This window comes from Colletes gigas, unplaced genomic scaffold (genome assembly GCF_013123115.1).
Source record: "Colletes gigas isolate AHSC1104 unplaced genomic scaffold, ASM1312311v1 Colletes_gigas_Sc00056, whole genome shotgun sequence".
NCBI lineage: Eukaryota > Metazoa > Arthropoda > Insecta > Hymenoptera > Colletidae > Colletes > Colletes gigas.
Window position 1 is genome coordinate 473,456 of NW_025106685.1, and position 13,304 is coordinate 486,759.

A 13,304-nucleotide genomic window follows, 5' to 3' on the forward strand; every position below is an offset into this window, starting at 1 on the left:
ACACGACGCCTTGCCTCTCGTCGTGCCCTTTGTTCATGGGGAAAGTGTCGGAATTTCCAACAGCAGTTGTCTTACCAGAGTTGGGAGAAAAAGTTTTGCAGAACGACAATTTTCCTATCCAACAGGTGGCCACATTGTAAACACGTATCTCTCGTCTCTGGATTCAATGGAAGTTTGCAAGCTGCGTGAGGGTTGCCGGCGGAAAAATCGATCGCCGTTCACTGAAAACAAAATTAATTCGATACTTGACTTTGTATGGAAATGTATGGACTGTAGTTCTTAAAGAATACTAGGTAAGCTTAAAGATATATATTATTAACACGTTGTTTGTATTAATAGTAAACAATAACAGTACTTATTATGCTGGGATAAATCAGCTTCATATTGTATAAAGCGAAAGGAAAGCAATATGTATCCGAAAATGAAACAGCTTTGTAAAAATATTCTAACAGTATATTTGTCTTTCTATATTTTCGACATTCAATATCCCTAGTCGTATCTTTAACGTGAATTACGTTTTGTAACATGGCTTGACTTGGTCTTCACTATACCTTTAACTCATTAGGTACCGAATTATTATTTCCCTCAATGATGTCTATTTTTTACAAGTTATATAAAAAATACTCGATTAAATATGAAAAATAATTCTTTCGTGAAATAAAATTTGTTTAGAAGGCTATAACTTGTTCTACATATAAATAGGGTTTCTGCTCCTAGCAGTATAATAATATTAAGTCACTTTTACAACATATAGTAAAAAGCAATAAACAAAATTATCGGAAATTTCTCAAAAATCAAAATAAGATAGAATCAGCTTCAAATAATTAATAAATGAATATAAATAAATTATAAAGAAGATTACAAAAATATTACAGTGAACTTTATTCAGGTTTCAATTTTATATTTTAAAAATCACCTGATATTTAAATAAATTTCAATACCAGTATATATCGTAAATAGGAGCCTCCAGTCTTTAAAATAGTAACATGTAACATTTACATAGAAAGTATATAAATGATTTATTGAACTTCCCCTAAATAAGATGTAGGTATTTAATGGGTTAATATATCTCAAGATAAAACTTCTAAGCCACTTCTAAGAAAATTTCAATAGTTCTTATGACTTCTTATAGTTTCAAAATATTAAATACTATCAACTTCATAAATAACTACAATGGGTGAGAATTGCAGCTATAACAAAAATCGTTGCCGAGAAGTGAAATGATTAAGGTTCGTTATTAACACTTGTACAAATTATTGCTCTCTCCAGAGCCTGTCTTAGACACATTTTATTATGTGAGAAGTAGCCATTTAGTAGTTCAAATTGTAATTTTAGGTAAAACAAATTTAATGAGAAAAATATTTAAGCTCTGAAGGATTAATAATAGTACAAGTTTTATATAATAAAATTTCCTTTATTATTATTTAAAATTAATTATTACAGAATAATCTTTCTTCCAGGACTTGACATCCTACTTCCTTTTTACATAATTTCAAAAGAACTTAAAAATTGAAGGACACAGTATGTACTTATAGGTTTTATTGAAAAGGAATGTTTTTTAAGAATCACTATATAAATTTTATAACTTTTGACGAGTTACTTGTTGAAAACTTCAAGTATGGTACAACATGAGGTTGAATCAGACATTTATTTTTAGAGACTGTAAATGACACTTTCAGAAGATACAATTTCCTTAACAAAAATCACTTTTAAATACTAGCAGCTTCATTTCTGAAGCAGAGTATCTTTCCAAAAATAATGTTTCATGTAACTACATAAATTTTCGATATCAAAGTCTATGAAAGGAAATGAAACAATACATTGAAGAATAAATTCAGTTTTCTTCTGCCATTTTGAGCAGAAATAAAAAATGACAGTTTTTTCAAATATTTGTTCGAAAAAAATCGTTCCGTAAAGATTTATTTTTATTTAAGTGTAAGGCAGACATCTTAAAGGAATTTGTTATAAAGTGAAATGTTACAATATATTAATTTTAAACTATTTTGGTTACGAATAAGTATTATAAATGATTTAAGCTTTTGGCTATGGTGAAAAATGTTTTAGGTTATCTTCAACTATCGCCAATTTTTAGTAAGATTATTAATAATTAGTATTCATTACCAACGTAAAATTAATTACAGAACCTATGCAGGGTGTTCGGCCACCCATAGTCAAAATTTTAATGAGCGATAGTAGAGGCCAAAATACGACGAAAATCAAGAATTCCAAGGGTGAATGCCAGTTCCAATACACAATGTTGTAAACAAAAATCACCCACACGCGATTATACACGCCTCACGATTGTCCACAGTGTCCGCAAGTGTCCACAAATAATCCCTTCAGGCACTAACCACTATGCAATTAAATAAACAAGCACCGCGATTATGTTATTCGTGAGTGTCTATGTGTACGTGTATTACGATTCTTCCGAGTTACTTACGAATAAAACTGTTATTAATTTTAAAATACACTTTATCTTAAAAATGTAAAAAGGAATTTAATAAATATTCGCTGATTGTTTATATCACTGTATTTCTTACATGCTACTTTTAGGAAGTAAAAAAAGGTTTAAAAATTTATAAAAATAAGAATAAAGTAAACGATACATTTTAACATTTTTATTTAGCAATTATATATGAATATTAATAATTAATTAGTAAAGTCTGCATTTAATATGGTAAATATAAGTTTCTATAAACGTTGTGGAGATAAGTTTCATCGTCGATTGTTTAGAGCCAGTTGAAGAGCAAAAAAGCACTTTTTACTCTGATTTGGGTAATAATTACCGTTAGAATAATTGTAGCTATTTTTAACATGTAATCTCATGATTATTATACACCTCTTTTTCTTTAAATAGCGAATTAATTCGTTATCGATAATGACACACTGTTTTGGAAACTGCAAAATTCATACACTTTTCAAGATTCTATAATTAATTCTATATTAGTTAGTAATAACGGTTATTTTTAATAAAAAATCATTTGCATTTTTGATAATGATTACCGATTACCAACAAAATTGTAAGTATTTATAACAGTTATTCGTAAGAATAATCATGTAAATAAATATATTAATTTGTGTATCATAATTTTTAAGTTGACACGAATTACTAATTCATCGTTGACAACTATGGGTTGATAATCTCAGTTTAATAGAACAAAAAATGATACGGTTTATGAAGGTTACGTGACTTTCAAAGATATATAATACGGTGGCAATACTAGACCAAATGTTTTCAAGCGATGACCGAAATACATACTCTTTATAGCCTCGAAATGCCTGTGAAAGCTTAACAGTGTCGACACAGAGAGTTCGTAAATCCATGCTATGTATATAGTCTATAAAACACGAACGTGCCTTGCGCCACTTATCTAAAAAAACACGGAAAGAAAATCTCCAAAACTGCATTTTTGGTTCTTAGCCTAAGATTTAAAACTAGATTCACCCTTACATGCTACGTTAAATCCTTGCAACGAATAAAATTGCAAGAATTTCATGTCTCCGAGAGCTCCACGAAAGCATCAAAAGAGAAGTAACTTAAATTTTTTTAAGCCTCTTTCTATATAACACATTTCATGAAATGTTTTAAATACGACTTTCATACGATTTCTTCGTGCGTCAAATAATTTAGTACAATATTTTTATGCTTTTAGGCTTTTTCTAGAAATATCTCGGACAGTATCCTTTAAAAATACATTAATTTAAAATCGTAATTATTTTTGTATTAAATTTTTCTTTGAAGAAAACTATATTATTATGAACCAGGGACCGTAGCAACGCTAGTGGCCAGCGAGTTAGGGTATTATTTACGGCGTATGGCTTAATTTCTTAGTTATTGAACGAACTATTAAGCGTGAAAATAAAAAAACATAATAACAACAGTAACATAAAACAATAATAAGAATTTCTGCAGGGATAGAATGATTACATTGAACAAATTTTTCACGCGAATATTCGAACACGAACAGTTTCTTAAAATTACAAATACTTTCGAATTTTTCAATTAAATTTATAAACAAACACATAACAATTTTATATGTACTTTACAACTTTAATGACAAGTAAACACGAACAGATCTAAAGACCTCGATTAGGGAGAACCGAATATGTAAAACTATATTTTTAAATCTTTTTTTTTGCACTGATATACATAATTGTCGTCAAGTTTTTAGCGAGGAACGAGGTTGGATCGGGTTAATTATTGATACACATGTAGTAAATTTAAAAAAGCATCCTAATCAGTTCAAATCAAAGTGTTTATTAATATACAGGGTGGGCCAATAACTATGTCCACCTTGAATATCTCCGTTATTTGTAATAATATTAAAAAATTTTACATACAAAACTTGCACCGTACAGAGGGGGACACATTGTGATATAAACATTTTTCGTGTGGGTGGAGGCATAGAGGAGATTTCAAGGTCACCTTCATTTTTTTAAATGGGATCACCCTTTTTGAATCACCTACAATGATAGTCCTATTCATTAGGAATTCAGTGACTATAATTGTTCAAGGTCATGCAAGGTCAAATGTGGTAGTAAAATAAACTTTCTTACATTACAGAAGATGTTCGAAATGGTGACCGTTTGCGTCAATGCAAAGTTCCAGTCTTCGTATCGCTGCATCACGTGCCTGTCTTATCGTCTCTGAACTTATTTTAGCACGTGCTGTACTTCATAGATCCTTACTTTCATGTAAACGAATGTTCTTGTAACATTGTTTATGTTGTGGCAATACATCGCGTATAGCTAGAAATGTAAATATTACGGCAGTTCGTAACATTGACATGGAATATCGATAGTCAGTCTCAGTGGACTGTTAAATCAAGCAACAGTGTGATTATCAAAATGAAGTTTTCTTTTGAAGAGCAAGTGGATATGATCCTCATTTATGGAGAAATGCGACAAAATTCAATAAGAGCTACAGCCTTGTATGCTGAACGATATCCAAACCGTACACATCCTTCGCACCGAACATTTCAAAGATTGTGCAAAAAATTAAAGGAAACCGGAAGTTTGGGTACCCGTAAGAGCGGTCGTCGTAAAAGAGCAACTGACAAAAGAAATGAAGTTTCTGTTCTTGCAATTGTAACTCGTAACCCGCAGATTAGTTCCCGACAGATTGAACGTGAATCGGCTATCAGTAGAAGCAGCGTACTACGAATCCTTGCACGACATAAATTTCATCCATACCATATTAGTCTCCATCAACAGTTATACGGTGCGGATTTTATGAATCGTGTCACATTTTGTCAGTGGGCTCTACAAAAAATACAAATGAATGAAACATTTATTTCTGTAATACTGTTCACCGATGAAGCTACCTTTACTAACCATGGAAATCTCAATTTGCATAATATGCATTATTGGAGTCCCGATAATCCATATTGGTTACGACAAGTTGAGCATCAACGACAGTGGTCAGTTAATGTGTGGTGCGGAATCGTTGATGATAAAATAATCGGACCGCATTTTATAAATGGACATCTTACTGGCGAACGATATGAACACTTTATACGAAATACATTGGGGATTTTATTAGAAAATGTACCATTAAACATTCGCCAATTGATGTGGTTACAGCACGACGGCTGCCCAGCACATTATGCTCGGAGAGTAAGAGATGCACTTAACGAACTTTACCCAAATCGATGGATAGGACGTGGAGGATTAGTTTCTTGGCCAGCTCGCTCTCCAGACTTAACTCCATTAGATTTTTTTCTCTGGGGAGCATTGAAAAATGTTGTTTATCAAGAAGTACCCACTACAACAGAAAATATGAAACAACGGATAATTGCAGCATGTGCTAAAATAAGTTCAGAGACGATAAGACAGGCACGTGATGCAGCGATACGAAGACTGGAACTTTGCATTGACGCAAACGGTCACCATTTCGAACATCTTCTGTAATGTAAGAAAGTTTATTTTACTACCACATTTGACCTTGCATGACCTTGAACAATTATAGTCACTGAATTCCTAATGAATAGGACTATCATTGTAGGTGATTCAAAAAGGGTGATCCCATTTAAAAAAATGAAGGTGACCTTGAAATCTCCTCTATGCCTCCACCCACACGAAAAATGTTTATATCACAATGTGTCCCCCTCTGTACGGTGCAAGTTTTGTATGTAAAATTTTTTAATATTATTACAAATAACGGAGATATTCAAGGTGGACATAGTTATTGGCCCACCCTGTATATGTAGATATTTCTAGATATGGCCGTTTATATTAAACAGGTAACAAAGTATAAAACGGATGAAACACATGTAAGTACACGTAGAGTGCTCATATTCAACTCAGCGAAAAGCATGCCATTCGCATCGCATACACGCATGTGCAAACTGTCAGTGCTGTACTCGGGACTAGTAGGGCCCGACGATATCGATTGAATATTGATTATGTGATATATTTCTCACAATAATGAAGATAAAAAAAGTGTTATACGGAACGTAGTAGTAATATATTAACAAATTAAAGAAGGAATCACTAGCAACTATTTTAATTTATTAGGTGTACAAATGAATAATCCAATTTTTTCAGCCATATTCAATGTTTATTTTAAAAGAAAGTAAATTGAATTGTTCAATCAAAGTATTCGCCGTTACTTTTTATAACTTTAAGCCATCTTTCAGGCAGCTGATGAATTCCATCTCGGAAAAATTTTACGTTTTTGGACCCAATAAAGTCGTCAAGCCATTTTCGGATCTCATCCACTGATTGGAAGTGCGTATCGGATAAAGCGTGTTGCATCGATCGGAATCGATGAAGCAATGTCTGGTGAATACGCCGGGTGCTGCAAGACGTTCTAGCCAAGACTCATTATGGTGTCTTTTGTATGCGAAGTAATATGTGGCCTGGCGTTGTCATACAATAATTTCACTGGACGTTCTCCTTTGCCAGTATACGGATGTTTTCGTTCCAATGCTTAACTCAAACAGATTAATTAGCGTTCGCAGTCCGCAGTAACTGTTTCACCCGGTACCAACAACTCATAATAAATCACGCCCTTGATATCCCACCAAATGCAGAGAAGAACCTTCTTTCCGAAACGATTGGGTTTTGCAACCGATGTTGATGCTTCGCCGGGATTTACCCATGACTTTCTACGTTTCATAGAGTATCCACTTCTCATCGCCCGTAACGATTTTCCACAAGAAAGACTTTTGACACTGCTTATTGAAAAGAGAAAGATTGTTGATCTTTTTATTGGTTGCAGTGAGTTCATGCGGGACCCATTTTCCTTCTTTCTGGATCTTTCCCATCTCACGTAGGCGTTTGAAAATCGTTTGCTGAGTTATTCCTAACTGTTTTGCAAGTTCTTTTTGCGTTTGTGCCGCATTCTCAGCGAGCAGTTGTTCCAAATCATCGTTATCGCACTTCCGAGATCCTCCCGGGCGTTGTTTGTCGATTAGACTGAAATCACCGCTTTTAAACCGCTTAAACCAAAATGCGCACACGTCATACGATACAACACCTTCACCGAGAAAGGAACAAATCGATTCGCACGCTCTTGCAGCATTTTCCCCTTGTTGGAATTCGTAAAGAATGCAGTGTCGGATATGCACCTTATCTGTTGCCATTTTCGACTCTACTGAATTGAATACTTTTAAAGGTTATTTTAGGTCTTTCGTTAAACTATCTTTTGTTTTTATTAGCTATATGTCAACACTATATGACCGCAAAAGAGCGGGAAAATCTATTGACTTTAAACTTGATTTTATAACTGTTTAAGATAATTTGGAATATTCATTTGTACACCTAATAGTATGCTTAAAAACAAGTGTTATGTCACTCATTATTAATTGAGTTTCATAATATTATAGTAAATATTGATTAGAAATCTGTGTTTGGTCTTTGTTTCAAATTCCTATGGCGATATACTGATTTTGGTTACTGTAATGTAAAATAATTGCAAATGAAAAGATTATTTAACTTTTCTTGGACATTTGAATTTTAATTTAATTGCCATATTACTATCGCTACTTTACAATACATTAAGTTTAATACGACAATTAGAAACCTAAAACATTCCCTATTATTTCATAAAGAGTATTATAGGACACTTTTAGATGAATATAATGCCACTAACAACTGGTATGTATTAACGTTAACAAATTTTATAATTAAATCGACTTGTTCAATGCTTTTTATGATTTAGACTATCCGTTGTTAATACTATTTGCTCTAATTTGGTTGTATATAATTATACAATCTTTAACAGGTTTGGCAATAAATCCTGAAATAAAAGTGCTAGCTTTGCTAATGTTACTAACAGTGTTTACAACGTAAATGTTTATACCAAATCGTCGGCTATAGATTTATACAGACATGTCAGTATCGCTGTAGACGCACCATGAGTAAAACCTAAAAACATTTAAAACTATTAGCCAGCTGTAACAAGATAAGGTGGGCCATGATGGCTGGAAATTAATGCGACGAATTAGCATTTTAATTCGGTATCGACGCTATAATAGCGAAGCCCATTTTTCCTCAGGTCGTGTGCTTGCGAGGGATAAAACCTCCTAGAAGAGGATTGCTCCGTTCACCCCTTTAACAATGTAAATATTTCAACGAAACGAGAAACGGAGGTGATAGCTGTCTCGTCCGCGTTTTTATCCACTACGAGAAACACTGCTGACGGTTCCTCGAGAGGACTTGAGTAGCTGGATTAAAAGCTTTCGCGAACTAAAGCGCATAAAAAGTCATCTCCGTTTCAAGGCTCGGAGTTTACAGAATTGAAAAATACACACGTTAAGACGTTCGGAACGGCTATTTGTGTCAATTTTCTTAGTTACAACCTGTTAAAGAAGTAATTGACTTAATGCGTTGTTATTTGTATATAGGGTGTTCGGCCACCTCTGGGAAAAATTTTAATGGAAGATTCTAATGGCCAAAATAAGACAAAAATTAAAAATACCAATTTATTGATTGAGGCTTCGTTAAAAAGTTATTAGCGTTTAAAGTCCCGCCTGTAGAACGGCAATATGCGAACAGCTGTATGCGCGTAATAGTGGTTCACATTCAGCATGAAAAACTCTTCTTACTGACGTATCGACAGCACGACTATCGCAAGCACGCAGCTGTTCACAGATTGCAGTTCTACAGGCAGAACTTTGTCCAATAGCGAGTTCAACAACCAGTCCTTATGTGTCTTCTTTCTTATTTTTAAACTTCGTTTTTCACGTTTGAAGGAAGTTTGGTTTAATTTAATAAACAAGATAACATGAACGCTCGCCTCGTCGATACAATTTTAGAAAATGGTGGGGATAATTTGGTGAAGAATATTGAGGGAAAAAGTAGCGAACATTAGTGAGGAACTATTGTATATAGAAAAAACATTCACGTCAAAAGTTGGCTCCGCCGTATGGTTTCTGACTGCCCCCATGCACCCATTTGGTTATCCAGGTGACAGGGGAGGTGGCAGGTGGTAATTAATGAGTAATTTTACTTCATTTTTTGACAATTTTCACTGTTCTGCACAAATCTATGATAAGGTTGAGTCTCCAATGTGATATTACGTGTAGAAAATTGTCTAGAAATAAAGTGAAATTATGCATTAGTTATTAGGTTTAGGACTGATATAGATCAACACTTTTGTAAACAATCGCAAGCTGAATATTTGTAACCGAGAGTAAAATGTCGGATGGGTTCTGAGTTAAACACAAAGTACTAAGACCAGGAACGTTTCAATAATCTGTATTTCAAACTCGACGTCTCATAAGGACTGATCATAAAAGACTGACTGAAAAGTGAGTCTTCCTCGCTTTGGTCCCACGATTTAGGTGTTTGTACAATGACAACCATTTGAGAAGGCCCGGCGTCTTCCTCTTCTACGTTGTCTTGCTATGTAAAACCTTTATAGTTTTTTACTCAGAATATGATATTCTTCCATATTTTAGTATAAAGAGTACAATATTCCATTTAAAAAACGCCTTCATCTATAAAAAAAAAGACAAATGCACTGCATAGTGTATCCCTTCAAAACATGCAACTTTTTTATACAAAATTTTTTTGAGTTACGCATGCTTTGAAAGTTACAGAGGTGCACAAGTTGCATAGACCACTCTGTATACGCTCCTCGATTGACCATTCAATGTTCCGGCGTTTAAGGCAAGTCCGGTCAGCTCGGGTTTTTCCGCTCGTTTATGGTGCCAGATGCGGAACCTTGACTTTGTCGAAAAAGTCTTCGAACATTCCGCATCTGGCAAATTTCATCGTAAAGCATTCAAGCGCTTTAGCTTTTCGAAAGGGCAAGGCCCGAGTTGACCGACGAAGGGCTGCATTGTTCCGCGGGTGGCACGGTCCTCTACAACGACCGTCGCCAACTCATGGAACAATGCAGCCATAAAACGTCTGCAACGCACGTGTAGCCAGACGTAATTCGGAGTCCCGTTTTTTCCTCGGCAAAATTAACGGGGCCTTCGACTTGGGGAGGAAACCTCGGTCACCCTCGTCCAGGGTGAGATGGGACTCTTCCTCCTCCACGATCGCGCGAGGGAGGAGTTTCCTGGCCAACGGGGCAGGAAAATCGATCCTCCTCCCCCAAGTCGATGGCCAATCGATAAACGGAAAAAGTCAACGCGAATCGGTTGACAAACCCCCGCAATCGCGTTTCGGAGGGGGTTAGAGCCGAGGAGGAAACGGGCTCCGGACACTTCGACACTCGTCGCTAAATGTTCGAAGACAACGGTCGAAATCTTCTTTGACTCGTCGCTAAATGTTCGAAGACAACGGTCGAAATCTTCTTTGACTCGTCGCTAAATGTTCGAAGACAACGGTCGAAATCTTCTTTAACTCGTCGCTAAAAGTTCGAAGACAACGGTCGAAATCTTCTTTAACTCGTCGCTGAAACCTCAGACAACAACGATCGAAATCTTTAACTCGTCGCCGAAACCTCAGAGTAAACGTTCCAAAATCTGCAGTTCCATCGTTTCGGGAACACTCATCATTCGATCTTCGAAGAAATCGCAGCTTAGAAAGTTCAATCGTCCCGTGAACCATTCGTTGTTCGAAGATCATTTCGCGAAAACTCAGCTCAAGCGGTTCGTGAGCAACAACTCGTGATTTGACATCAAAGAGAACAGCCGGATTTCGATTCGAAACAATCCGGCAATTAAATAGTCGCTCAAGATTAATTTGGCGAGCGACGGCTAGGAACCCGCGTACCACGAAGGTTAAGAGGGCCTTACAACCCCTCAGAGTTTAAAAGAAAACTCATGCGACTACCTGGCCAGTACCGCCGCTACGGTACGATTCAGCAAGGCCTGCTAAGGTTGTTAGAGCCTGTTAGAATTTTTGTTAGACAGTTTCTTTGTCCTTGGCTTCATCTTCATCTACAAACCAAATAAGCCTTTTTTATCTTAAATGTTTTGAACAATAATTAAAATCAATAATTTTGTAATTTCGACGTTTTAGCTATCGATTTAAACTCTACTCAACAGATAAATCTTAAAAAATGGAGAATGCACGTATAGAACATACTAATAATATAAACATGGTATAATAATTTACAAGCACAATTAAGCATTAACAATGAATATAATCTGATTTGGATAATCTAATCTAATATAATTTCCAATTAATATTTAATATTAATATTTAATGGTCTTAATAACAATAAAGAATGATTATTAATTCGAAATTAAGTCAGGTTAAATTACTATATCACATTTATAATTTCATGTTCTGTTTGTATTCCCTTTGTTTTAAAATTAATGTATTGCGAAGAGAAATTCGTTAAAACGTTGATATTAAAGATTAAGTCTAATCCTTGACATGAGTTTCAATCACAGACCAAGTTTAACTGTAAGATCTGTAAGTAAAATATAAAAATAATATATTATGAACATATTTTATACTTTAATAATGCATAAAATATCATTAGTATATGACTAGATCTACAAATTTTACAGTTTCTCAAACTTGGTACATGCTCCGATGTTGACATCTTGATAGACATAGGATTAAGGAATGAAACCTAATCTCAAAAGTCTTGCTCTACATAACTAATTAATTACCCTCGTATGAATTTAATTTATACACAAAGTAAACAGTTCCTTCTCCTAGATTTAAGTGTAAACTTGAAATATACTTTTTCAATAATTTATCTACAGACAATAAACCAAATCTTTATCCTTTAAAATGTATTTCGAGACTTGGCCCCAACGTTATTTGCGTTCCTGTGGAAACCAACTATTCAACAAGTAAAACGTCTTTTAATTACAAGTGAAATCCTGGGCTGTGTGTTATTTTCAATTTGATTAATGGCATTTTTAATGTTTTTCACTTTTACTTTTTAATTATATACTAACTATGACGTTCACACAGTACTGTTAAAATTTTAGTTAATTATTTTTCTAAATAATAGTTTCCGTGATTACCAATAGCTGGTTGGAATAAACGTGGTTCGACTTTCCCCGTTCGATGGCCCAATTTCATGTACATATTGGATATTGGAACGCACGATATATAATTTGGTATCAGCAAAACACTATGAGAACGTTGTCTGCAGTTATGTTAATCGTCTTAGAGAAATTGCATTACGTATTCTGTCGCATTTCACGGGAAAACTGCTACGTAACGTTCTATCGAAGTTTAGAGATCCTCCGAAGTTCCTCGAGCGTCGAATCGATGTTGATGCAGCTGGTACTATGATAGTGGCGATAGTCATTGTAAATGTAACTTAGGGGCATTGCAGTTATTTTACTAACAGAGAATGCTGCATATTTAAATTATATGCAGCATTTTCTTTAAATAAACTATTTAATGCTTTTGCGCTGTTTATGAATTTTTTATTAGACAAGTGGCTGATTTTTGAAGACAAAGTTGTGTATTAGCAGTAGCATTCATCGTCTCCGTTTCAAAATCTCGTTGGGCGAGTTTTGATATGCCCTGCTTGATTTTTACAAGACAGATTCAATATTGTTCAATATAACGTAAATTGAAATAAGAATGTAATGCTGTCGGATACGTCGGTAAGTACGATTTCTACATAATATATTTTTCGTGCGCCCGTCATCACTGGACGCATTATGGAGTGAGCTACCCTGCGCACGCAGATGCAGGATTCTTAAGTTTTAATAACTTCAAGACAGAGCCTGTACTGAAATATCGTCATTCTTAATTTTTGTCTTATTTTGGTCTGTAGAATCATCCCCTTAAAGATAGCCGAACACGTTGTACAAGTTAGATCAGTTATCATTGAAATTGGTTAGTATATGAATGAAATAGGTTACATTAAATCTTTTTGTCTAGCGTTTATGTTTATTGAAACATAAAGCAAATGGCGATCTTTTGCA